The sequence below is a fragment of the Hippopotamus amphibius genome, chromosome 15, assembly GCF_030028045.1.
Source record: "Hippopotamus amphibius kiboko isolate mHipAmp2 chromosome 15, mHipAmp2.hap2, whole genome shotgun sequence".
NCBI lineage: Eukaryota > Metazoa > Chordata > Mammalia > Artiodactyla > Hippopotamidae > Hippopotamus > Hippopotamus amphibius.
In genome coordinates this window covers 21,300,255-21,326,122 of record NC_080200.1, presented here as the reverse complement: position 1 = coordinate 21,326,122, position 25,868 = coordinate 21,300,255, and the positions used below count along the sequence as shown (strand labels likewise).

The following is a 25,868-nucleotide window of genomic DNA, read 5'->3' as shown; positions in this document are numbered from 1 at the left end:
TTCTCTTTAACAATCTATAAGCATTCCAATTTCTCCACATTCACATCAACACTTGTAATTTTCTTTTAAAAAAATTATGTTCATCCTACCTGCTATGAATTGGCAATTTATTGTGATTTTGATTTGCAATTCCAAATGAAAAATTATTTATGTGTTTTCATGTGTTGTTGTTCAGTAATATGGCTTATTTCTAGAAATACCTATTTCTGTTCCTTGCCCACTTTAAAAATTAGTTTGTCTTTTTGTTATTGACTTGTAAAAGTCCTTTATATTTTCTGAATACTACGGCTTTAATCATATGTATGACTTCTATGTATTTTCTCCTGTTCTATAAATTATTTTTCCACATTCTTGAAAATGTCTTTTCACAACATTGTAAATCAACTATACTCCAATAAAAATTAATTAAAAATAAAAATAAAATGAATGGTGAAGGAGGAAAGAATAAAAACTTCTCAACCTTAAAAAAAAAAGGATGTCTTTTGATGTGCAAAATTTTGGAAAATTAATGAAGTTGATCTATTTTTTCTTATGTTCTTTTGTTTTTAGTGTTATATCTAAGAAACCATTGCCAAATCTGAGATTATGAACATCTATTTCTGTTTTGTTCCTAAGGTTTTTCTAGTTTTTTCTCTTGTATTTAGAATTTTGCTCCATTTTTAGTTAATTTCTGTATATTGTGTAAGGTGGATCCAACTTCATTCTTTTGTATGTGAATATCCAGTTGTCCTCGCACCACATTTTAAGACTATTCTTTCTATATTGAATGGTCCTGGCATCCTTTAAAAAAACGCAACTTTCCATAAATTTATTACTTTTTATGGACTCTCAATTTTATACCATTTGTTTATATGTCTATACTTATGCTGGTATACTCCTTGAATACCATGGTTTTTAGTAAGTTTTGAAATTGGAAAGTGTGTTACCTCTTGCATTGTTCTTTTTCAGGATTGTTTTGCCTCTTATGAGTCACTTGCAGTCCCATATGAATCTAGCTCCATTGTTTTATTTTATTTATTTTTTATAAATTTATTTATTTATTTTTCTTATTGGCTGCATTGGGTCTTTGTTGCTGCATGCGGGCTTTCTGTAGTTGTGGAGAGTGGGGGCCATTCTTTGTTGCAGTGCACAGGCTTCTCATTGCAGTGGCTTCTCTTATTGTGGAGCACAGGCTCTAGGCACGCAGACTTCAGTAGTTCCAGTGCATGGGTTCATTAGTTGTGGCTCGCAGGCTCTAGAGCGCAGGCTCAGTAGTTGTGGCACACAGGCTTAGTTACTCCACAGCATATGGGATCTTCCCAGACCAGGGCTCAAACCCATGTCTCCTGCATTGGCAGGCGGATTCTTAACCACTGTGCTACCAGAGAAGCCCTGGCTCCATCATTATAGATGAGATGTTGGCTGTTAATTTTTTTTTTGGTTGATTTTCTTCATTGATTTCCTCTTTTCAGTTTTATTGATATCTGCTCTAATTCTTTTTTTTTAATGCATCTTTGTTGAAGTGTGATTGATTTACAGTGTTGTGTTAGTTTCTGCTGTACAACAAAGTGAATCAGCTATATTTATACATATATCCCCAAATCCCCTCCCTCTTGAGCCTCCCTCCCACCCTCCCTATCCCACCCCTCTAGGTAATAACAAAGCACCAAGCTGATCTCTCTGTGTATGCAGCACCTTCCCACTAGCTATCTATTTTACATTTGGTAGTGTATATATGTCAATGCTACTCTCTCACTAAGTCTCAGCCTCTCCTTTCTCCCCATGTGCTCTAGTCCATTCTCTACAACTGTATTTTTATTCCTACTCCGCCACTATGTTCATCAGTACCATTTTTCTAGATTCCATATATATGCATTAGGATACGGTATTTGTTTTCCTCTTTCTGACTTACTTCACTCTGTATGACAGACTCTAGGTCCATCCACCTCACTACAAATAACTCAATTTCATTCCTTTTTGTGGCTTAGTAATATTCCATTGTATATATGTGCCACATCTTCTTTATCCATTCATTTGTTGATGGGCATTTAGGTTGTTTCCATGTCCTGGCTATTGTAAACAGTGCTGCAATGAACACTGTGGTACATGTTTCTTTTCAGATTATGGTTTTCTTTGGGTATATGCCCAGGAGTGGGATTGCTGGGTCATACGGTAGTTCTATTTTTAGTTTTTTAAGGAACCTCCATACTGTTTTCCACAGTGGTTGAACCAACTTACACTCCCATTAACACTGCAGGAGGATTTCCTTTTCTCCACAGTCTCTCCAGCATTTGTTTCTTGATTTTTTGATGATGGCCATTCTGACCTGTGTGAGGTGATACATCATTGTGGTTTTGATTTGCATTTCTCTAATGATTAGTGATGTTGAGCATCTTTTCACGTGTTTGTTGGCCATCTGTATGTCTTCTTTGCAGAAATGTCTATTCAGGTCTTCTGCCCATTTTTGGATGGGGTTGTTTGTTTTTTGATATTGAGCTGCATGAGTTGTTTGTATATTTTGCAGATTAATCCTTTGTTAGTTATTTCATTTGCAAATATGTGTGTAATCCGGAACCCATCTTGGATGTCATGACTGACCCCGAGAAGCCACAAGGGAAAATGTGAGTAACAAGCACTGGAACTGAGCTTCAGGGCTTGAATACTTCCCCATCTCTGAATTCAGATTCCCCCCTGTGTATGGAAGGGGGCGGGCAAAGAGCTGGGGAGCAGACCAAGGGAAGAGAGGGCTGCTTATAAAAGCAAGTTCCCAATTGCCCCAGGGAGCAGAGCCCAGGTGGGAGGGAGAGCTGAAGAAAGAGCAAGGGGGAATGAGTGGAAGAAGATGGTGAGAGAAGGCTAGGGGGATCATCCTGAAGGAACTGTTGAGACTTAAAAGGGACATATAGTGGACACCCACTCTCAAGAATATCTCGGTGAATGAAGACCAGTAAAGTTCAATACCTATTTTATCTTCCTTTTCCTCTAAATCACCTCTCCTCGAATCCAAGTGGCATCTGGGAGAGGGGCTTTGTTTAGATTCCCTCACGTTGTTGTGAAACTTAGCTGATAGTTTCCAGGGAGGCTTGGTTTTAAGTCCTCTTGCAACCTTCACACTCCAGCAACTAGGCACACTGTCCTATTCACAAGAAGGCTGCTAGCCTTCTCCTGAACTCACTGGGAGTTGTGAGTTGCTGGAGGAGACCATTTGGCACACACAGGGCCTCAGGTGCCATCGTCCCAGGGGCACTGGGAGAACAGCAGCCGTGGAGGACACTCAGGCACTAGGGCTCAGCAATGGTGGGGCCTGCCGGTGCATTTTTCTTCCTGGGCCTCTTCCCTGTCCTGGCTCTGACACTGTGGAGCAAAGGGGCCTGGAGGGGCCTGGCTGAGGGTCAGGCCTCTGGCATAGACAGGTGCCAGGCTGACTCCCTGCTCCCTGGCTGTTTGCCTTGAGGTGAGGTTGTGTGGTTCCATTTGTACTGTGCGGCAGTACAGGGCAAGGAAAGGCTAGAGAGACACAGGTGAGATAGCCTATGCCTTCAGTTATTCCTTTTCTTCCACCCTGGTCTGTGAACTTTTCCAGGAAGTTAGAGGAGGAAAAAAGGACCAGCTGAGGGCTGGGTCTTCCTGTTGGTAAATCCCCATCTGGCCAGGCCCTGGCTGCCTGGATACGCCCTGCATTATTCATCATGGTACCCAGGGCAGGGATGTCCAGGTCTCTGAGATTCTGGAAGGCCTCGGGGGAGGGCAGGCGTGGCGGGAACAGTGAGGGTAACTGGCGGAGTGAGGCTGCATTGAGAATGGCTTGTACGAAAGCCTTGCCATGGGTGAACGTGGATTCTAATGTTATTCCTTGAACACCCGTGATTCATTATTACTCTCCACTGGATTCCTTCATTCATTTGACACGTCATCACAAAGCACCAGGCCACACTGAGCAGCCAGAGAATTCTGCTCTGAAGGTAGTGGAGCCCCAGAAGCTGTGGTTTGGGACAGGACTCCTGAGTGAGTGGTTAGCATGTGAGATTTGTGCAAATGGGGGTGGAGGATATCAGGGTGGCCTGAGGCCTAGAGGTCTGGACTCAACCCACAGCGTGAGCGAGGGGTGGGTCTGCAGGTAGAGACCCCACACTTCTGAGCCACAGCCAGCCCGGTCTGGCTGACAGAGGGAAGCAGTTCCCAGGAGAGGTCTGCGGCAGTGCCCTCAGGACCCTGCTGGGTAGGAAGGCTGTGCCCGCAGGTCTATGATTTGACCTTGCAAAGCTGCCATCCTACCACTGCCAGATTCGCATGCCCTTTTTCTGCTTCCAAGGGCGCTCAGAGCCCTCCTTACTTGCCTTCCTGTCTCTGTCCTCTCCTGAGGTTGCAGTGGCTGCTGGGGGCACGGAGGGGAACACTTAGATGAACTCTCTCTGCATTTGCCTCCTGTCCCCTCACAAGTGTCTCTCCTGGCAGGGGTGCCTGTGGAAGGAACCCAGGAGAGAGGCAGGCATCTGGGCTGGTCCAGTTGGGCCCAGAGCCCCAGACTTTGGTTGAAACCACTGACCGGCTGCTACTAAGCAGGGAAACAAAAATGGGGGTGGAGCAAAGCCTGGGCTAGGGGAAACTGCCAGGCTTTCTGGCCTGTTCATCCCTCTGTGGAATCAGACTCAGGACTCCTGGGTTCACCTCCTACCTGGTTGTGGGGTACTAGTGGAATTATGTTCCTTTGCTTCAGTTTCTGCTGGTGCACCAGACTTAGACCAATATGTGTTGGGGTGGGGGTGGGATGTGAGAGAGTGATGCTCACAGCCTGGACAGGAAGGACTCTAACGTGAGAGGCCTCAAGACCTCAGCAGAGGGAAGCAGCATGATGGGGGTGGGGGTGGTTAGTGAGAGTGTGGAATTATCGGGGCTCATAGAGAAGCTTGAGGATCCCTTTAGGTCTAAAATGTATTGTTTTATTTTTTATTTTTATATATTTTTTCTTTTTTTCCCCTAAAATTTATTTTATGGTTCTATGGGCAAAACATTGAACTACACTGTAAGGGAAATATGATTAAAACAAAATAAAGTTGAAGCCGCCCAGTTGCCAAGGATCTCGTAATCCAGCTATGGAGCAGACGCTTCTGAACGTCAGGACGGGGTGCCGTTGGCAGCATAGAGGCTGGTAGGTTCTGCCTGGGGTGTGAAGTTGAGGCGGGGGCTGCTCCAGCAGGGAAGGGTTACCAGGACTCAGGAAAGGGGAGGAAGGCCCCCCAGGCCAGGGTAGGCAGTGTAATGGCTGTCTCCCCACCTCAGGCATTTCTATCTACCAGTCCTCCGGTCCCAGAGCTCCAGGTTTTCGTGCAGATGTTATATTCTTCTGAGAAGTTGGGAGGCTGACTGCACAGAAGGTGGGGAAAGCCATCAGGAAAAGGCAGTTTGCTGATGGATATCCAGGACAGACGTAGACATAAATCGGTCCAGAAGTTTCTAAACCAAGTAGCCAATGAGGCTAATGGAAGAGCAAACTGACTGTAGCCTTTGGGTGGCAGTGCCTGGGGCCCTGCTGCTGTCCTGTAGGGGCTGTTATGGGACCGTGCCTATCCATGGCTTCTCTGGCCCTCTTCCTCATCTGGAGAGATGGTCCTATAATCCCACTGCCCTAGAGGTATTCAGGGTCTTGGACACAGAGAAACACAGAGCTGGACAGGAACTTCCAGCCAATTCCTCCCAGGACTCACACTTATAGAAGCTAGACCCTCTATCCAATTCTCCCTGAATATACAACCCCCTTGCATCAAAGAAGCCATGCAGATTTCCAGTCTAAGGTCTACACATGGCTGGGCAGGACCAAAGCTGGGGTGGGGTGGGGTGGGGTGGGTCTGGGGAGGAGCCTGAAGCCTTGGGGGTATGTGTGGGGTACAGAAAGGTGACACAGCTGTACCAATTCAGAGAGAATGACTGGCTAGAAGCCTCCTCCAATCTGCTTCTCCCCAAACACACTCTGTTTCCACCCCTTCCCCAGGGATGGAGAATATTCCCCTTCTGCTCAGGAGGCCCTAAGTGCCTCCAGGGCTGAGGGAGCCTTGACGGTCCACCTGGGCACTTGTGCCTCCCATCGGTCGGGGCCAGACCCACCCTGTGCCCTAACTTGTCTCACCATATAGTCAGACAACTGAAAATATAAAACATGTTTATTTCCACAAAACCTTATTAATACAGGTCCACAATCCCTTACCCGAAACCCTTAGAGCCAGATGTATTTCAGAATTTTGAATTCTTTGGGCTTTAGAAAGGTACCAAGGTGTGGAGGCTGAATATTACGTAGCACTACTGAAGGGGTCTGGGATGACACCCCATAATCCCCCACATCAGCATTTCTGTGGAAAATTGCGAAAAGGCACACTACGGGAAGTAAACAAAGAGTATGAATAACCTCACTTCACTCTGGGGCTGATTTTGTTTGTTTGTTTTTTGCTTTTCTCCTGCCCCTCTCCCATGACAGGCTTTCATGACAGTTAGGAAGCAACTTCTGGCTTTTAGAGTTGGTTTTTTTTTTTGGATTTCAGAATTGCAGATAAGGGATTGCAGACCTGTACTTACTCGCCCATTTACAGAACAGCATGAGTTATGGAGGCTTTTGGTGCAGTGGTGAGGTGCCCAGGCTGCAGCCAGACTGCCTGGCCTCACATCCCAGCCCTGCCATGAACCAGCTGTGGGACCTTGAGCCTCAGTTTCCTCACCTGTAGCACAGGAGTATGAATTTCCCTGCACAGGTGTGCTTTGAAGATTAAACAGCTTATACAGTAAAGTGCTTAGAACCATGCTTAGGATGTGGTTCGCACAGCATATACAGAACATGAGAACATCACTGAGAAAGACAGACATTTAAGACACGTGTTCAGTACAGTCTGATAATTACGAGCTCACGGCTGAGGTCTTGCAGGTCACCGGGGCAGGCTGAATCTTTTTCTAGTATCACAATTGTTCACATCCTTGGGCTCAGAGCCTCCCAGGGCTGCAGACACGGAGGTTTCAAAAGTCTGCACAGGAGGCTCTGTCACACCTTGGGGTCAGCTGAAGGGGAGGCAGAGGGTGCCCTGGGAGGGGTCTGGCCCCGTGTTCTTTATGACGGTGGAGCGCTCCCTCTCTCTGCCAGGGCTCTGGAGTCCCAGCCCCTAGCACATCAAATGGCTCCACTGAAAATGCAAAGGTGAGGCTGGGCCTTCTCCAGACATATCCTTCACAAGCATTTCCACAGGACACAGTGAAAAGGGGTCTTTCCCTTATTGTAAAGGTAACACGTGCTTATTGTAAAAATTCAAACCATTCAAAAGGACAGGAAATAATGGAAAACGAGGCCTGTGTTGTTTCTCATCCTCCAGCTGCCCGGGACCAACGAACAGGGCCCCAGGCACCTGTCTCTCTCAGCTTCTCCTCATATACGCAAGGTACCCACACACCACCATACACTCACCCTCACACACACCCCGTATATCCTCTCACCCTCACACTTACACACCCACACACCCTCACCCTCACATACACACGCACCCACCCTTACCACCTCCCCTACGCCCTCACAGCCCCGACACGCTAATCTTTACAAAAGGGGGTTATACACACATAGAAGGACACACTTGTAAGGAGGCAGGCATCCAGCCGTCTCTTCCCGATGCTGGCGGACGCACGCAGGACGCTGCCCCTGTAACTCTGCCTGTTGTTCTGCCTCTTCCCTGCCTGCCCAGACCCTTGGTCTTCACGTCGGGGACGTGGGAATGAGAACAACATCGCCAAACTCACAGGGCGCCTGAGAGGCTCCGGTGGGATTTACACTTAACATGAAATTGTTTTGCAAACTGCCAAGTGTAAAAGGAGTTGAGGAATTACTACTGCCCTCCTCCCCACCCCCAAAACAGGAAATAATTACACCTTTAAAAGCACTTCAGGAAGATGGCAAAGCCATCTTAGTGGCACAGACCTCTTGTAACAAGGCTGATGGGGGTGAGGAGGGCTCCGTTTGGGGGCAGGGTGGGCCCTGCACAGTCAGATTTCATACCAGCCAGCCAGTGCAAACACCTCACAAAACATCTCCTTGATCTGTGATGGTGAACTTCTGTCAGCAGATGGACTGAGCAGGCCCTGCTCTTGCTGCGCTCTGGGAATCATGGGGGTCCTCTCCACCTGCAGGGAGAAAGAAGGGAGGTGACCCCAGCCGGGTCCCCAGCCCTCCCCCAAACCTGGGTGGTGGCTCCCTGCGGTGCTCCCTACCCCCTCCGCCCGGCTGCAGGGTGGTGGGATGGGGCAGGAGGCTGAGGCCGGGGAAAGCACCCACCCCATGTCCCGCCCCCATCCTGAGTCTAAGGCATCTCGGCCATGCTTAGGAACACCTGGGGCTTCCTCTCCCCATCCGGTCCATCCCATAATCACCTGGGGCTTGCGTGTAAGATTTCTTTTCCCTGGCTGTGGAGAAAAAGAACATAAGAGCTGAGGTGGGTGGTGGGTCCCCACATTCCCCCTCCCCCTCTGGGCCCTTTCCAAAGTCAGGCCCAGTGTTCTCCCCTGACTGTGGGATGCACAGGGTCCTCAGGGTGGTGTGTAGCTGTGGGGTGGGCGCGTTTGGGCTTTTCCATGGGGGAGGTGGGGACAGGGGGCAGGACCTCAGCAGTACTTGCTGCTCCCCAGGAGGGAACAGTTCTAGCCGCAGGGATGGGAACACAGCATTCTTCCCTAGAGGACTGGACCAGCCAAAGGGCCTCTCACTCTTTTGTTTCTTACCCCCCTACCTTGAAGGTACTTGGTTAAGATCACAGCACCACCAACCACCAGCAAGACCAGGATGGGAGAGAGAACCTTGGCAATAAGTCCAGGATGAGAGGGCGATTCCAAGAAAGATGGAAAAAAGGGGGCCCCCCCCCAGACCATGAGAATGTTTCCAGGTCCCCTGAGACCCTCTCCTGCCCCTCCACACCCCCTCCCAGCCAAGCCCAGCTCCTCACCCCAGGACACGATGAGCGTGTGGTTCAGGCTGGAGTGCTGCACGTGGCAGGTGTACTGGGTCTCCTCCCCGGCTGGCACCTGCACAGCCATCCACGTCTGATAGGTGCTGTACCCACTGGGACATGTCTCCACATACCCAGGCTTTCGGGCCAGCTGCTTCTCGCCCAGCCACCAGCTCAGTGAGATGTCTTGTGGGTAGAAGCCCAGGGCCCAGCACCTCAGGGTGGTGCCCCCGTCCTCAGCCGAGTGCTTTGTCACCCGCACTGTGGAGGGTTCTCCAGGGAGAGGTGGAGGGAGGAAGGCTGGTGAGTGGCTGCTCTTTTCCCATCCCTCACGCTTCATCCTGGGCCCCTCCAGCATCTTCCAGGCTGGAGGACAAGGAAATGGGGTCAGGGTCTCTCTCCAGGGGAGGCACCCAATTCCTGTTGTAGGCAGGGACGACCCATTGCCAACCATTCCAAAGGGGTACTGTCCTGGGTATTGCCATGAGGGGGAGATGAATTCCTGCCCCCAACCTCCAAGGAGGGTCCTGGGCCGGTCTGTTGGGTCCTAGACTGACACTCCCCCTTCTTCCTGCAGAGACCCTAGGGCTCTCTCAGAGACTTTACATACATCCTCCACGACTTCCTGCATACAGCAGGTGCCTAACAAGAGGTTGTTAAAGGAGGGCAAGAAGGATGACCCTTCTGTCACCCTGTAATGAGACTGGTTAGGAGTGTGGGCTCTGCAGCTGGGCCGCCTGGAAGCCCAGCCTGACTCCTGCCCACAGCCCCCTGCCGGCGCTTAGGGCCCGCCTTCACCATTCCTTCCTCTCAGAGCTGCGGTTCCAAATGACAGAATTCAGGGGTGATGGTTCCTTTTCTGTATCGACTTCACTGGGCCACGGGGTGCCCAAGCGTTCGGGCAAACGTCTTTCTGGGTGTGCGAGGGTGTTTCTGTGTGGGACGCACATTTGAAGCACGGACTCAGTACAGCAGACTGCCTTCTGTCACGTGGGTGGGCCCATTCCCTGAGCTGAAGATGTGAACAGGACAAGGAGGCTGAGTAACAGGGACCTCCTCCAGCCTGACTGCTGAGCTGGACACTGGTCTTTTCCTGCCCTCAGACTTAAACGGAAACAATGACTCTTCTTGGGTCTCGAACCTTCCAGCATTCAGACTGGACTACACCACTGGTTCTCCCGGGTCTCAGGCAAAGCCTTGGTCTCAGACTGGAAGTGCAACATCGGCTCTCCTGGGTCTCCAGCTTGCCGACTGCAGATCTTGGAACTCCTCAGCCTCCACAGTCACGTGAGCCAATTCCTCAGAACACATCTCTCTCTTTCTCTCCCTGTGCATCCTGTTGGTTCTGTTTCTGTGGAGAATCCTGACTGATCTACCAGGTGAAGGACATAGGACAACACCTGGTGTTGAAGAGTAGTTCCACACTACTTATTTAATGCACACCACTATGGTGCTTTGGGGAGGGAGCAGCTATTATTACCATCCTCATTATAGTGATGAGGAAACTGAGGCACAGAGAGGGCAAGTAACTTGCCCAAGGTCACACAGCCAGCAAATCCTGGAGCTGGGATATATATCTAGAGGCTAGGCTCCAGTACCTGAGCTCTGAACCACCACACTCTGATCTTATAATCACACCTTCTGCTTCTTGTGTTATCTGTCCTGTCCTCCCTCTGAGGAATAGCCTCTCCATTACCCCAGCTGATTCGCATCCCACCACTCAAGTGCCAGACACCCATGGTGTGCTGGGTTCTCTGATTAGTCCCACCCCCTGGCAGCCTCCCTGACCACCACAGCCCATGAGGCTTTCACCCTTGGCAGCCCAAGCGCCCACCTTCCCCTAGTGTCCATCCCAGCCCTTGTGTCTCCAGCCCTGCTGACTGGGGTCAGGAGAAGTTTGCGATGCACCTGGAGTCTGGGGAGCAGGTTTAGCATGAGGGGTGTGAGGGAGGAGAGGGGCAAAGGGCTTCAGCTTCCCTGGCAGTCCCCAGTGGTCCAGGGAATGGTGAGGGATGCCATCCCCTGGGGCCTGGGGTCTGTTTCTCAAGGAGCAGAGCCACAGGATGTTAAACCCCAAAAGGACTTTATGAGCATCTAGTTTAACCCACTTGCTCTGTAGATGAAGAAAATGAGGCCCAGAGTAAGGGGGTTTATTCCCCAAGACCACACTGGGACAGGGGAGACTCCAGAACTCCCCACTCCACCTCACTTGGGGTGAAGCCCTGAGGTCTGGGCTTTCTTCTTTTTCTGCAGGAAAAAGCTGTTGGCTACCTGACCATCTTTCTGGGTCCCAGTGGGCTTGTCTAAGTCAGGGGGACACAGCCTGGGGACAGAGCCTGCTTCCTCACCCCCCAAAGGCTTCTCTGTCACCTAGGATGGTTCTTGAGAATGGGAGCATGGGGCCAATCTTCAATGCCACAGGCTGGGCCTTACCTCTCTGGCTGAATCTCTGGCCTCCCAGCTCCAGGTATCCGCACAGGGAGGTGAGGCAGGGCCCTTCCAGGTAGGTCTTGTTGTCCTCAGCATAGCAGCACTCTGTCTCCCATAGCTGTTGGTCTGTATGGCCACCCAGCTCAGAGTTTCCAGGTCCAGAGACAGGTGGTCTCGCCCAGCGGAGCCAAACTGCCAGAAACCGTTGGTATGGCCACCTTCTGAATCTCACAGCTGAATACACTCCGAGCACTACGCATGCCTGTGTGTATAGGTGAGAAGGCTTTGGTTAGTGGGGGCCAGGTGGGTCAAGTCCCTGAGAGCTGGGGAGAAGCCCACCACCCAGAGGGGCCTCCAAAGGATGGAGGGACAGGGTGTCAGCATTTCAAAAAAAATCCCCCAAGTAATTTTCACGAACAGCCTGGGCTGAGAAACCTGCTGGGCCTCTCATGTGGGATGAACACTCGAGTTCATAATTAGACACCCCCTTATTTCGTATCCCACACTACTTATGTGTGTAAAATGTCCTCAATGGTAAGACTACAAAACACCATACCTCTCCTGGGGGCCCTGGCCTGATGCACAGCCCTTCCCAGTCTCAGTCTTTTATATCTACTGAGCTCTCTGGGGACCTGAGGCTTTTAGTCTGGTCACTTGGGTGTCCGGCACAGAGCATGGGGGTGTCGTGTGAACACACTGTGCTCCATAAGCACTTTATTCAGAATCTGCAGCAGCCTTGGTGGTGGGTGTGAGCTCGCTGTTGCTGAGACAGGGAAGCTGAGATGGCATCTGAGGACCTGGGGTGGGGGGCATGATTTGAGGGTGGTGGGTGAGGCAAGGAAAAGACTCTCCCAGTCCGCTGCGGTCCAGGACCCTGGGGAACCGAGGGGAAGGCATCATGGGCCCTCAGCTCCTGTGGATGCTTTGCTGCACTGGCCTGCGGGCTGGCTGCCGAAGCCACGACTGGTTCTGAGGCCCTGAGGCCCCTGCTCGGCTGTGGGGGAAGGAGACTGAGAAGAGCCAAGTATCAGAAGCTTGCCGCACACCCCCTGACAGGCACGGCTGCCTGGAGGGTCAGTGTGCAGAGCATGAAGGAAGGAGAACGGGGAGTCTGCCCAACGCACCGCCGCTGTGGTTGTGGTAGCCCATCACTGTCCACAGCTCCACCTCCTGCACCGCCGCCCAGAACCTCTGCTTCTCGGTCTCCACCTCCCAGTACTGGGCATCCAGTGGCGTCATCCACGGGGCCTGGGGCTCGGCCCTGTCCACACGTGAGTCGTATCGGATGAAGGGCTAGTCGTCCATGTAGCCAACAGCCAGAAACCTAGGGAGGCTCGGGCCTGGCTCTGATAGGGCCAGGTAGTAGTAGTGGAGAGAGTGCGTCCCTGTGGAAACACAAACTGGTCTCAGGCTCACGTGGGACGCCAGGGTCTGTACCCGGGGTCAGCGTGCTGGGTGGGGTCTGCAGTGGAAACGTACCCAGAGAATTTGTTATCAGCAAGAGCAAGAACTGGGAATTTCAGTGGAAAAAATAAGGGCATCCAAAGGGTTTAAATATAGATAGAATCGGTCAAACACTGAGACCGAAGTTCACGCACTAAGGCTTACAGACTTTATTCCCAGAAAACGTCTCAGCTCCTCACTCAGGGCCTACTTGCTCATGCTTTATACTCATCTCTAATAAGTGTGATTGGCTGGTTTCCCCCTTTGCAATGAAAAAGGGTGAGATTTTTTAAGGGTTGGTTGTTTGGAAGCTTAATTTATGTGGAATTATTCATTGCCCAGACATGTCCGAGAAAGGCTGGCCATCATTCTTAGTTTGAGCCATTGCTGCCAAGCGGGTGGCATCTTGACTCTGTTCCTCACTCCCTCCTGCTCCCACAGCAGAATTACTAGTCTATCTCTTTCCACTTTGAGTCCTAATGCTGCCTCTCCACTACGTCTCCAAAAGCACCAACTCGTCAGTTTAACTTGGTGCTGGAGATGAAACCTACTTAGCAGCCAGTCCTGACTCCACCTATTAAAACGGATGCTGTATCTTAAAAAACTCAGTCCACCTTTCTCAGGGATATCACTGGCATACTCTCTTATCTAATTTTTGTTTGTTTTTGTTTTTATTTTTTAAGTTTTTGGCCGCACCCCCGGCATCTGGGATCTTCATTCCCCACCCGGGGACTGAATCCTCGCCTCCTGCAATGGAAGCCACAGTCTTAACCACTGGCCTGCCGGGGAAGTCGCCTTACCTAATTTTTAAAAAAACTTTTTGCTCAGAAGTTTTTAACCCCCAACACTCCTTTCTCTGGGTTATGCCTCTCCAGAGCACTGCACCTCCTAGAGAAGATGCACTTTGTTCGTCTTGTCAATGGTCTCTCTCTCCTCTGCAACGTCAGCTCCCCAGGGCAGGGATTCCTGTATGCATTGTTCTGTTTCCTCAGCACCTAGAAGAGCTTCTGACACACATTAGGTGCTTAACAGTTGAACATTCAAATGTGAAAGAAGCAGTGCAACACATCTCCACACTCACAGCTCTTTTTTTTACTGCCTCCTTGTTGCTTTAGGTCACACCAAACTCTGCGCATGCCCTCTGTACCTGCTGTTTCTTCTGCCCTGGCACTCCCCTCTCTGTTTTCTCCTAGTCAGTCCTCTCATGCCTCAGATTGCAGTGAGGTGTCCCTTCCTCCAGGAAGTCCTCCTGATTTCAGCCTGATGTCCCTCAGAGGGGTCTCAATACTGTCCTGTGCTCCCTGTGAAAATGTGGACTCCATGAGGGTGGGCAAGACATCTGACTGTGTCACCACTGTTTCCCTGGGGCCTAGCAGCACAGCTGGCACACAGTGAGCACTTACTGCTGGCATTTGTTGAATTGGACAAAAAACAAGAACATGAATGGTGGGACTTCCCTGGTGGTGCAGTGGTTAAGAATCTGCCTGCCAATGCAGGGTACACGGGTTCAATCCCAGGTCCAGGAAGATCCCACATGCCATGGAGCAACTAAGCCTGTGCACCACAAACTACTGAGCCTGCACTCTTGAGCCCGCGTGCCACAACTACTGAGCCTGCGTGGCTGCAACTACTGAAGCACACGTGCCTAAGGCCTGTGCTCTGCAACAAGAGAAACCACCACAACAAGAAGCCCACGCACTGCAACCAAGAGTAGACCCCTGCTCGCCACAACTAGAGATAGCCTTCACATAGCAACAAAGACCCAAATCAGCCAAAACAAAGAAACAAACAAAAAAAACATGAATGGCAGTGACAATAATCATAGATGTCAGCTGCCATTTCTGGAGGGACCACTGTGTGCCTGCACTGGTTTAACTGTTCCTTATTTAGTGTCTCAGTTGATCCTTACAATAAACATAAGAGGTCAGTGTGACTGGCCCCATCTTAGAGATAAGGAAACCAAGGCCCAGGGATGGGGTGCGGGGCAAGTATAGCACTCAAAGGCATGCACTAGAAAGAGGGCAGTGCAATTCTCCCCCCGGGGCTTGCTGCCTTTTTCTAAGCTGAGGAAAGAGGTGTTTTCTTCTCACAGCTGAAGAAACTTCTCATGGGAGGAAAGAGGGGTCAATGTTAAGACTGTTTGATGAAGGGTTAACATTGGGTCTGGGCTGGTGTGGGCCTCTAGGGAAATGACTGGAGTCTCTCTCACGGTGCTGCTTCCTTGCACACCACTGAGTTAAGATCAGTGTGGGGTACTCCTGGGCTGGCAGCTGTGAACGGGCACAAAGGCGCTGGGGAGAACAGAGGCTACGGTTTCTCTGTGTCAAGGTGACCCACCCCTCCTTGGCTCTGATCTGCAGCAGCTCTACCTGCCCTGGAAGTGAGGGAGGGCAAAGATCCTGTGTGTTTGGGTAGCTGCTGGCCTCCACGGTGGTGAGGAAGCCATGCAAGCTGGGCTTCCTGTCCTGCCTCCCTCTCCACAGCTCAGGAAGCATAGTGTGGTAGCCTGGGTAATGGCCTCCCAAGACATCCCTGGAACTTTGAATGTTACCTTATATGGTAACAGAGTTTTGCAGATTAAATTAAGGATCTTAGATGGAGAGATTATCCTGGCTTGTCTAGGCAGGACCTAACTGCGTCCTTAGAAAAGGGAGGCAGAGGGAGAGTCCATGACTGTCCTAGGAGAAGGTGATGTGAAGATGGAGCAGAGGAAGATGCAAGAAGGCACCATGTGCCAAGCAAAACAGCTCTAGAAGCTGGAAAAGGCAAGGAAACAGATTCTGCCTTACAGCCTCTTAAGGGAGCTGGCCCTGCCAACACCTTGATTTCAGCCCAGTGAAACCCAGTTTGGACTTCTGACTTCCAGAACTGTAAGAGAATAAATGCATAGACTTAAGCCACCAAGTTGTGGTCATCTGTTACAGCAGCTACAGGAAACAAATACACATAGTATTAGACTAAAGCCCATTAGGTCCTGTGAGTTTGGTGGCCAGTTAAAACCTGAAGGACATAGCTGCTGTTGCCCTGAGACAGAGAGAGAGAAAGAGAGATGGAGGGAAGGAGTGCGCGCATGCAAGTGAGTGTGCACAGTCTGGGAGCAAGGACATCCCCTTAAAGCTGTGCTGAGGCTCAAGGGACACAGAAGTGGGGGGGCCAGGGACTCTGGTGTTCCCACCACCTAAGCAAAGAGGCTGCAAAGCGGCTGGTGTGTTTTTCCCCAGGTTGGAAAATGCAGGAAAAAGCAAGCAATCTCAAGATCAGGCCTAGTGCAATACACCAGGGAAAGGGAGCAACAAACACCTGGTTGTTCTGTTAGGACAGATGCAGGATCTTGCTTACTATGTAATGTTACTATTTGTTAATGTCAGCTGCTTTTATATGTATATGTTTAAATTTACAAAACACTTTTCAAGCACTTAGGTGTCTTGTGCACTTTATAAGATGTTGGCCAGGTCACCCTCGTAACAACTTATCAGGCACGTACTATTGTACCTATCCATGACAGATGGGGAAACTGAGCCACAGAGAGGCAAAGCCACCTGCAGAGCTCACACCAGCAGTGAAAGGCAGGGCCAGATTGCACACCCAGATTCTCAAGGTGACCCTTGGCTTGCACCCGTCCTTTAGTGAACACACTTTTGGGTGACACTGTGTGGCTGGGGACACATGAGAAGGCCCCTCCCCATGGCATCTGTCCACTCTCTGCCCTCCCAAGACACCATCCTGGCAGCGATTTAAGATGGCTCAGCTCTGCTCATCCTGGCAGGCTAGGTCATATGGCCCAGCAGGGCCCACTCTTCCACCCCACTCAGTGAGTACTTTCTGAGCACCTACCATTTGGCTCTGTCCGAGGCCTTGGGGATGCTGGGATAACCCAAAGAGCCCCAAATGCCTGTTCTCAGGAAGCTTACATGAATGTATGGTAGGCTGGATGGTGATACGTGCTGAGGGAAAAAAATAAAGCAGAGATAATACAAAATGTTAGGGGAAGAGTTAAAAATTTTAGATAGAATGGGCAGGGAAGGCCTCCCCCAAAAGGAAATTCTTAAAGACTTTAGGGAACCAGCCATGTAAAGATCTGGGAGATAGCCTTCCAGGTCTGCAGAAGGGAAAGTCAGTGCAAAGGTCCTGAGGCAGGAGTGTGCTTGGGGTGTTCTGAGGCTGCTGCAAGAATGCAGGGGAAAAATAAAATGGTGGTGTGATTCAGTGTAGTAGATGTAGGAGTGAAAGAAGGGGCTGAATTCCGAATCCTTCCCAGGCTTGTCCAGATGGTGTCTGGAATGGCCTGGATATAGCCCTCTGGCCTAGCCCTCCCTGCCATGAGGGCTCTGGTTCCTGGCATCTGCTCTGCCCTGGACTACTTCACCGTGGCCTACGTCCTGGCATCTGGTACCCATCCTGGGAGTCGGGGACCTGTTTTTAGGGCAAGTTCATGATTGTGGCCCCCTCGGCTGACTTCCAGGTACTGCCTCCCACGTACCCAGGGAGAGACCTCTCATCCCTTCCTCCCTGAAAATCCCACTGCTCTCTGCTCTGCCTCCCAGATGGTCTTGAGAGCCCACCCTGCTCTCTGCAGGGACTCACAGCCTGCCTGTTCAGTCTCAGCTGGGAGTAGACTCCCACTTGCTACCTGGACCCAGGAGGGATAATCATGCCTTGGGCTGCAGCCCCGACGGAGGCCAAGGAAGTGGAAGAGGCCATCTCCTGGCTTTGGAGGTGATACCACCTGCCACGCTGGGGTGAGTGCCAGGCACTACGGGACCATGGTGAAAGGAAGTGGGGCCCACATGGCAGGCGACCAGGGGGATCTGTTCCTGCTGCGACGTGGCCACAGGAAGTTGCCACTTGCCCACTGCTGCTTCAGGGCCTGTCTGTATCACCAGCTTCCCACCCCCGGCCCCCTCCACTGCCACTTCCTAGTCACGGGGCCAGGTGGCCAGCCTCCAACAAGGAGCAGTCCTGCCTCCCTTTAAGCCCAGTGTCCTTCTTCCTCTGACTGTGCTGGTGGAGGGAGGAGCCCAGCCCCTTCCCCACCCTGCCCAGGAGACTTTTTTGCATCTGCCCTACCCCCTCTATAATCCATGTAGCACTGCCAGTCCCTAGCTGTGTGGCCTTGAGGAAGTTATCTCACAGCTCCAGGCCTTGGTTTCCTCATCTGTAAGTGGGCACAATGAACTGACCTGCTCCCCAGTGCTAGAGCATTCAGTGAGATAACAAACATAAGGAAGGTGTACAGGCAAGGAGACATCATCTCAGTCTTCATCCTTTCCTATTCTAAAAGGGGAGAGGGCATGGCAAGGAGAGAGCTGGAGTCAGGGGTGGCGGTTGGGCTGTGGAGAAAGATGCCTGAGTGAGGGGCCAGCTCTGTGGAGGCCAGGCCTCAGCCCCTGCGACACCCTCCAGAGGCTCTGGCCTCTGGGTCCCCTACCCTGGCAGTGTCCCCCCACCCCAAGACAGTCTACCACATTTCTAGACTGCGGACATGGCCTCCTGCAGGCTGGGGGCTCCCGGCCTCCACCATCCCACCCCTTGTTCAGCAGGCAGGCAGGGTCTTACCTCTAGGCCATGGCGTCTCCTCCAACTTCAGGTGTGCCAGTTCTGCCATCACCTCCTTTGCCCTGGCAGCCGGGCCATCAGCCACCAAGGGCAGACCCCAGGGACTCTCTGCAAGGGGGGAATGGAAAAGGGAAGTATGGATCTCAAGGCATAAACATCTACACATCCTCGTGTTCACTGGGAAAGATGCTATGCAATGACAGTGAGAGGCACGTTGGAAGGGAAGAGGGCTGTGGGCCTTGCCCCGGGAGTGACTGGAAACTCCCCCAGCGTGCAGGCACAAAGGCAACAGAGCTGATTTCTTGGCCTCGGTGCCAGGCGTGGTTCCCGAGCTTTACAAGTATTGATTCGCGGTGTTTTCACTGAATTCCTGTGAGGCAGGTCTTGATTGTTCCCACTTACAGAGGAGGGAAACCAGGACTGGGCTTTGCTAGAGGGTCTCCATCTGGCTGCCCAACACCGCCCAGCAGCTTTGACCATCCTGCCACTGACATGGATGTAGATGGTTTGGGGATAAAGGAGGGCTGGACACTGGCAGGTGTTGAAACCTCCCAGGTGTTGCTCATATGCTGTTGGGAGAGCCCATCCACTCCTGGCTCTGCCCTGCCCACCTGCTCAGCTGTGTCAGCCCTGACCTTTCCCCTTCAATATCACTCATTTCACAAACATCTATTGCGCACCAACTACAAGCCAGGCACTGCGCCAGGTGGGGGTGTGTGTGGGGACAGAGAGACAGGCAGAGCCCCAGGGAGCCCAGGTCTGGCAGGGAGGGGGACAGTAGAGCAATTAAACAAGCAGGTCCAGTAAGGCCAGTGGGGGCTGGCAAGTGTTGGGGTGCAAGAGGTACCAGGTGCCAGGAGCATCCTTGGGGCAGGAGGGTGCTGAGGTCTGGGGTCTTGTAGGCCAAAACTTGGAGAGTTACCAGGCAGTAGGTGGTGAGGAGGGAAGAAAATTCTGGCCTAGTGCGTCTAATGTAGTTCCAGAACCTGCTGCATCAGCCTCACTTGGATGGGGAAATGCACATTCTTGGTCCCCAGCCCAGCCCTACTGAGTCTGAAGCTCTGGGGGTGGGGCCGAGCTTTCTGTAGTTAAACAAGCCCTCTGGTTGACTCTAAAGTTTGAGAAGTGCTCTAGGCAAAAGCACTAGCACATGGGAATGCCTGGAGTGAAAAAATGTGGTGTGTTCAGGAAAACCAAGGTCAAGAGATGAGTCTGGGGAGGAAAGAAAGAGCTAGATTGCCTCTTTGTGCCTCAGTTTGCCCTTGAGGCCAAATTGGGGCAGGTCTTAAGGGGTGGAGTTCAAGGGCAAGGTCTGGGCCAGAGAAAGGGTGTGGCTGTGGTCAGCATGGAGGGGACCCTGAACCCCTGACTTAGATGAACCTGCAATGCAGTGCAGGAAAGGGGAGGCAGAGTAACAAGGGCCTGCAGAGTCACTGTCAGAGGAGGCCAGAAAGGGGGAGAGGGAGACCAGAAGCAGTCTCAGTAGTCATGGCCCTTGAAGTTCTATAGGACTGGCCTCTGCAGTGCCTCCCCTAGCCTGTCCTTAATGCTGCTCCTGTCTCAGTGTCAGCTGGGTGGCCAGGCCAGATACCCAAGAGTACACCCCTTACACTGCTCTCACCCCCACTGCCTCAGTCCCAAATGCCAGCTTTGCTGTAATAACCAGCTTTGTAATCATTTATCGCTACTTAATCTGTCTCTCATAGTCTTAATCCCAAGGGTCACTGATTAGTTCTGCCTTCTCCTCTCACCGGGCCAGGACTCCCTGCCTCAGCTTTTGCTTCAACCAGCCTGCTGGAATGCAAATCCTAACCAGCCATCAGACTCTGTGAGACGCTGGGTAGCCGTTTAGCCTCTCTAAGCCTCAGTTTCCCTATCTTTACCATGGGGATAATAACTGAATCCTAGTCATAGGGTGCTGTGAGGTGTAGAACTCCCTGCTGCATGACTCATGATATCTGCCCCTTGAAAGCCACTTCCTCATTCCTCACCTCCTGCAGGGAAAGCTTGGCATCCAGGAGTGTTTGTGAGGGGCCTGCCTGAGATGCCTGGCTACCTCCCCTCCATGTGCACACACCCAGGGTCACCCTGCATTCCTTCCCTCCTCTTTGGCTTGCAGACCTGTCCCCCTGGGCCAGCCTTGACCATTCCCCTCTCAAGGCTACAGGGTCTATGCACACACACCCATGACCATCCCTGCCATGCAGAACTGGAATCGCCTATGTGCCCCTGTTTCACCCCGGGGGAGAGCTGTAAACAGAAGGGTCCTCAGGGGCTGTATGAACCTGAGAACCAGCACTGGTTACAGTCTTGGTCCAGAGACACAGTGTAACCAGTCCCTGTTTTCAGGTTCAGAGCCCCACTCCCTGGGGTCCCTGTTCCAGGGACACTGGCCAAACTCTTTCCCGTCCCTGGCTCCATTCTCTCCACTGATCTCCTGCCCAGACATCCAAGCTGACTCTCTTTCAAGTGTTTCCCATGGGGAGCTGTGGGCTGAATCCTCCTATAGGTGCATCCTATTGCATTTAGGAGCCTCAACTTGGAGGGAAAAAATAACCTCTTTATTTCACTAACATCTAGGCGAAGTTTGGCCTTGCTCCCATGCTGAATGGAGGCAGCAAAGCTCAGCAGGATTAGCAGAACCTGTTCTTTGGTCCCCGATAAAAGCCCCAGATGTTTTCGAATCACTAGACAGTTGTTGCAGACACCTGGAAATATGCTTTACCCTCACTTCTTCCAAATTCTGGGAATTGTTGCTATCTAATGCTTTCTTTAATGTGTTAACTTAGAAGCACATATATTACATAGCACAAATTTATATTTCTAGTTAAAATTTTTAGTAGCTTTATAAAAACTTAATTGGGTTCCTTCGGAATCCTATGTATTTCATTTTACGTATTAAAAACATTCTGAGACTGGAGCCAAGCACAAAAAACGATCAAGAACTCCGATTCTGGATACCAGTGCTGCCACCTAGCGTCCGCTCTGGGCCCTATTTTAAATCTGTAAATTGTAAATTTCAGATATTCTGAGAGCCGGAATGGCTTCTTGTACCTGAAGCCCTTAGTACAGAGCATGGAATAAAGGACAGCAGCTATTATCACTGCCATAATGGGGGACTCTCCCCACCTGTGCTAATAAACTTTCAGGCATCTATGCAGTCAGGGTGGGCGGTGCTCCGTGGGGGCGGTCGGGAATCCAGGGGGAGGTCCGGCCCTGCCTTTCTGCATGCAGAACGATAATTGGGAAAGGATGGAAATTCCTCGCCAGTTCAGAAAAATCCTGTTGCCCCGCCATCACCCGCCACCTCAACAAGGGGCTGCCCGGGCAACCCGAGAGAACCGCGCCAAGGAGCCAGGGAGACTATAGCGATGGGCCGGTGCCTCGCGGAGCTGGCAGGCAGAGACTGTGCAGGCCGCGCTCAGATTCCTGCCAGCACCGAGCGTCCCTAGGGCCTTCCTGGAGGACCCAGCCCTGGGAGCCGAGTGCGAGCGGCATCCTCCAGAGGGGCCCAGGGACCCCCAGGAAGCTGTGGCGTCGGCTCGGTCCCGGGCTAGGAAGGGTTTATCGCCAGCCCCCGCGGGGTCCCCACCCTCCCGGGCTCACTCCGATCAGCGGGCTGCAACGGGAAGCGGCGAACAGGGGTCCTGCCTAGGCCGGGGCTCAGTGACCCACGCGATCCTGGGTCAGCTCTGCAATTCACGCACTCCCAAACCCGGAATGGCCTCCGCATTCTTGGTGGACCTCTTCCTAGCCTCCCCACAGGCGCTCGGCTGCGGGACGATTGGGGATCCGCGTCGGCTCTCCCTCCCTGATTCCCTGACTCCCCACCCCCCCCCAGCCCCACCCCCAGCCTCCGCCTGGATACCTGCCGCGCTCTCCGGCACCAGTCCCAACAGAAGCAGCAGCAGCAGCGGTGGTGGCGGCGGCGACCGCCAGTCCCGCACACTCCCGGGCCTCTGCGGCCGCCTGGTCGCCGGTCTCACGCGCCGCCCCAGGGCGCGGGTCCCCGGGGCGTCCATCTCCAGCTGTGGGGCCAGCGGCATGGTGCCGACGCCGGACGCCGGCCGAGCGCAGGACGCGTCCCTCGCCGGGTCCCAGGCGGACGAGCGCTCCGCGCCCCCGGGGCCGCCGCACCTGCGACCCCGCCCGGGCTCAGGTTCAGGCTCTGGCCCGGCTCCGGCTGCGGCTCCACCGCACGCACCCCTGGGGCCCTCCCGCAGCTCCTCGATGGCCCCCTCTGCTGGGCCTTGGATGGAAAACAGGAAAGAAAACCCATCCTTTGCTAATTGTGCGATACAGCATCTGTGCTGCTTTACTGCTTCACGACAGGGCACCAGGCAGTGAAGCTCACGTTACAGCCGTTTGGAAAGGCGGGCGGTGTCTGAGACAACTGTCATCTGATTCGAAAATACCTGTGGTTTGTGTTGGAGACCGAGGCTCCGGTCCTGCTAACTCCGCTGAGCTTTGCTCCCTCCTCTCATCACGGGAAGAATGGCTAAATTTCAGCTAGAAGTTAGTGAAAGTAAAAGTTATTTTCCCCATCGGGGTTCACTGACCCTCCGTAAATTCTGACCAGGGACTCCCATGTTCAGGATAACAGTTTTCAGCTGGACCTTTTCTGATATTTGAAAATTCGGAGGAAGGGCTTTGGTGATCCTGACTGGGGTGAGTGAGGGGAGGAATTGACATTTCAGAGGGCGGGGCCAGAAGGGCAGCCCTGTCCTGTCTGGTGACCACCACACTCATGGTGTCCTGCCAGGCGACCAGGAGAGGAGAAGGCAGGTTGTAATGAGCCTAGAACACAACGTTTGTTGAGTTTTAATATCGTCAAAAGGGCACATGGAGTGGAAAGAATAGAGGAAGATGGGCATCAGAAAATCTAGTTAATCAAGTAAAAATAAATATTCAAAGAAAAATCTACAAAATTAATGTCTACATGTTATGATTTTTTTTTTCCACACGCATCTTCAGCAGTGGAAGGGCGGAGTCCCAACCACTGGACCGCGGGGGAATTCCCAATGATATTATTATATTCACACAGGTTGTGACATATCTGCAGATATTAGCATTGCAAAAATCGAGAAAGTTATTTTTCTAGGTAAGCCAGGTTTATGTGCAGGGCCGAATCAAATAAAGCAACACAGTTAGTTTTGGTTTGTTTCAAGGTGTAAAGTAGGGCAAACAACTGGCCCTGGTTTTAGTACTGAGGGTTCTGCACCCCAGAAACTCCCTCAGTCCTGTGCAAACCAAGACAGTTGGCTATGGGACATTATGGGCCGACTCATGAGGAAGCAGGCAAGTGTCATTTTTACTTCCATAGTACATGCTGAATCTTTCAGGAAGGTAGCTGTGCTGCAGATGAAAGGGAGGTGGTACTTTGTGTTGTGGGGTACTTTACTGAGAGAGGCTCACTTTCCATATTGCTGTGTCACCCCCAGGGATGCACCAGATTGCCCACACTGCAAACTCATTCCGTCTGCATTTGTAGCTTTGATATTTACAGAAATTTTTCTGTTATGTGCCTATTTCATCATTTTGGGTTTTTGTTTTTTTTTTTTTTTTTGCCTCACGGTGTGGTTTGTGGGATCTTAGTTCCCTGATGACCAGCAGTGAAAGCACGGAGTCCTAACCACTGTCCAGTGCTTAGCGAATTCCAGGGAATTCCCTCATCATTATGTTTTGTGGTAGTCAAGCTAAACATTTAAATATTGAAACACATGCTATTATTTTACATATTCTAATTTAATTTTTAATACTTTTTTCTTACACTTAGGGCATTATATTGATTTCAGTTTTTCATTCTGTGGGTATATAGATTAAATTATCTTTGCATTTCTCTTCAGAAAGAAAAGCCTGTAACAAAATCTTTGTAATCAGGAGGGCTCTTCTGATGGGGCTCTGACATACACAAGCACCCACCAGAGGTAAAACTTAGACCCTGAAATGGAAGAGTGGCCAGGCAAGGGAGGTGGTAACAGTTGACCTAAGTCTTGATGAAGAGGGGAAGGAAGATGAAGGTGTAGGATGAAAAGCAGTTCTGGGCAGGGAAATGCGGGTATACCTCAGGGCAGGTAGAGAGGTGTGTGGGGAGCAGAGGGAGCTGATGGGGAAAGGGAAGTCCACATAGCTGGGCAGATTGTTGAGGCCTAACCACAGAGAGCCTTTAGTGCAGGGCTAAGGAATCTGAATGCTGGCCTCAAGGCACTGTAGGATCACTTAAAGGTATAAGCAGTCAGAACCAACCATTCATTCAACTGGGTGGTGGTGTCTGTATCAGGTACCACATCAGGCACTTGACATAGGCAGAAAACAGGTAAGGTCACTGCCAGTTAAAAGTCCACAGTCTGGAAGAGGTAGATTTACATTAATTATTCTAGTAAACAGCCAATACCAACACTTAGATAATCAAGGATGGGCCAGACAGGACTAAACCCTTTACTTATAGCTGCCATTCAGTCCACTCAGTAACCTTCTGAGGAATGGACTTGAGGACATGGGGTGGAGGGTAGGGGGGCAAAGGGGAAGCTGGGATGAAATGAGAGAGTAACATTGACATATATACACTACCAAATGTAAAATAGATAGCTAGTGGGAAGTTGCTGCATAACACAGGGAGATCAACTCGATGATGGGTGATGACTTAGAGGGCTGGGATAGGGAAGGTGGGAGGGAGTTGCGGGATGGAGGGGACATAGGGATAGATGCATAAATACAGCTGATTCACTTTGGTGTACCTCAAAAACTGGCACAAAAATGTAAAGCAATTATATTCCAATAAAGATCTTAAAAAAAAAAAATAACCCTCAGAGGTAGAACTGTTACCAAAGCAAACTTGGGTCCACTTGCCCACACGCAGTAAAGCCAATCTACTTGGCACAGAGTTGTGCTGAAGGAAAGTGCAGCATTTATTGCAGGGAGCCAAGCAAGGAGTCCAGGGAAGCTAGCACTTAACTGATCCGGATTCCCCGCAGGCTTTCAGGGGAAGGTTTTTAAAGACAGGGTGAGAGAGGGGGATTGTGGGTTATGTGATCAGCTTGTGGACATTCTTCTTACTGGTTGGTGGTGAGGTAATCGAGAGTCAACATCATCAACCTTCTGATTCCAGCTGGTCTGTGGTCTACATGCTTGTGGGCAGCATACAGTTAACTTCTTCCACCTGGTGGGGGTTTCAGTATCTGCAAAACAGCTCAAAGGACATGGATCAGAATAGTATCTATAGCCCTCGAGAAGGAACTAAAGGTCCTTGACTTTGTTTAATGGCTAAGGAATTATTACTTTGTCTTGCTCCACTGTTTTCCTTTCTTTCTGTGTTATCTCTGATTAAACTCATTCTTTGACTAAAGTTTTTCTACAGACAAAAGGCAGGTGGAGGACATGGGTGGGGCATGGAGTCCTGCTCTGGGAAGTCCTCACAGGGTCCTGCTCGGTTACAGGACCATCAGTATCTCCATTTCACAGATGGGAAAAATGAGGCAGATAGAGGTTAAGAGA

The 25,868-nt window shown here is 51.2% G+C and overlaps 1 long non-coding RNA gene and 1 pseudogene across 2 annotated transcripts; both read right to left on the bottom strand.

The window, feature by feature from the left end:
- Positions 1 to 6,119: 6,119 nt before the first annotated feature.
- On the bottom strand, positions 6,120 to 8,455 carry LOC130836686 (uncharacterized). 2 transcript variants are annotated; one of them, XR_009049213.1, is made up of 2 exons: positions 8,279 to 8,455; positions 6,120 to 8,127 (listed from the first exon to the last, which is right to left on the bottom strand). It is a non-coding gene; the product is annotated as an uncharacterized LOC130836686 (long non-coding RNA). The 2 variants fall into 2 exon arrangements; XR_009049212.1 differs by having other exon boundaries at positions 8,374 to 8,408.
- Positions 8,456 to 8,486: 31 nt separating this feature from the next.
- On the bottom strand, positions 8,487 to 22,641 carry LOC130836342 (H-2 class I histocompatibility antigen, Q8 alpha chain-like; annotated as a pseudogene).
- Between the last annotated feature and the right edge of the window lie 3,227 nt (positions 22,642 to 25,868).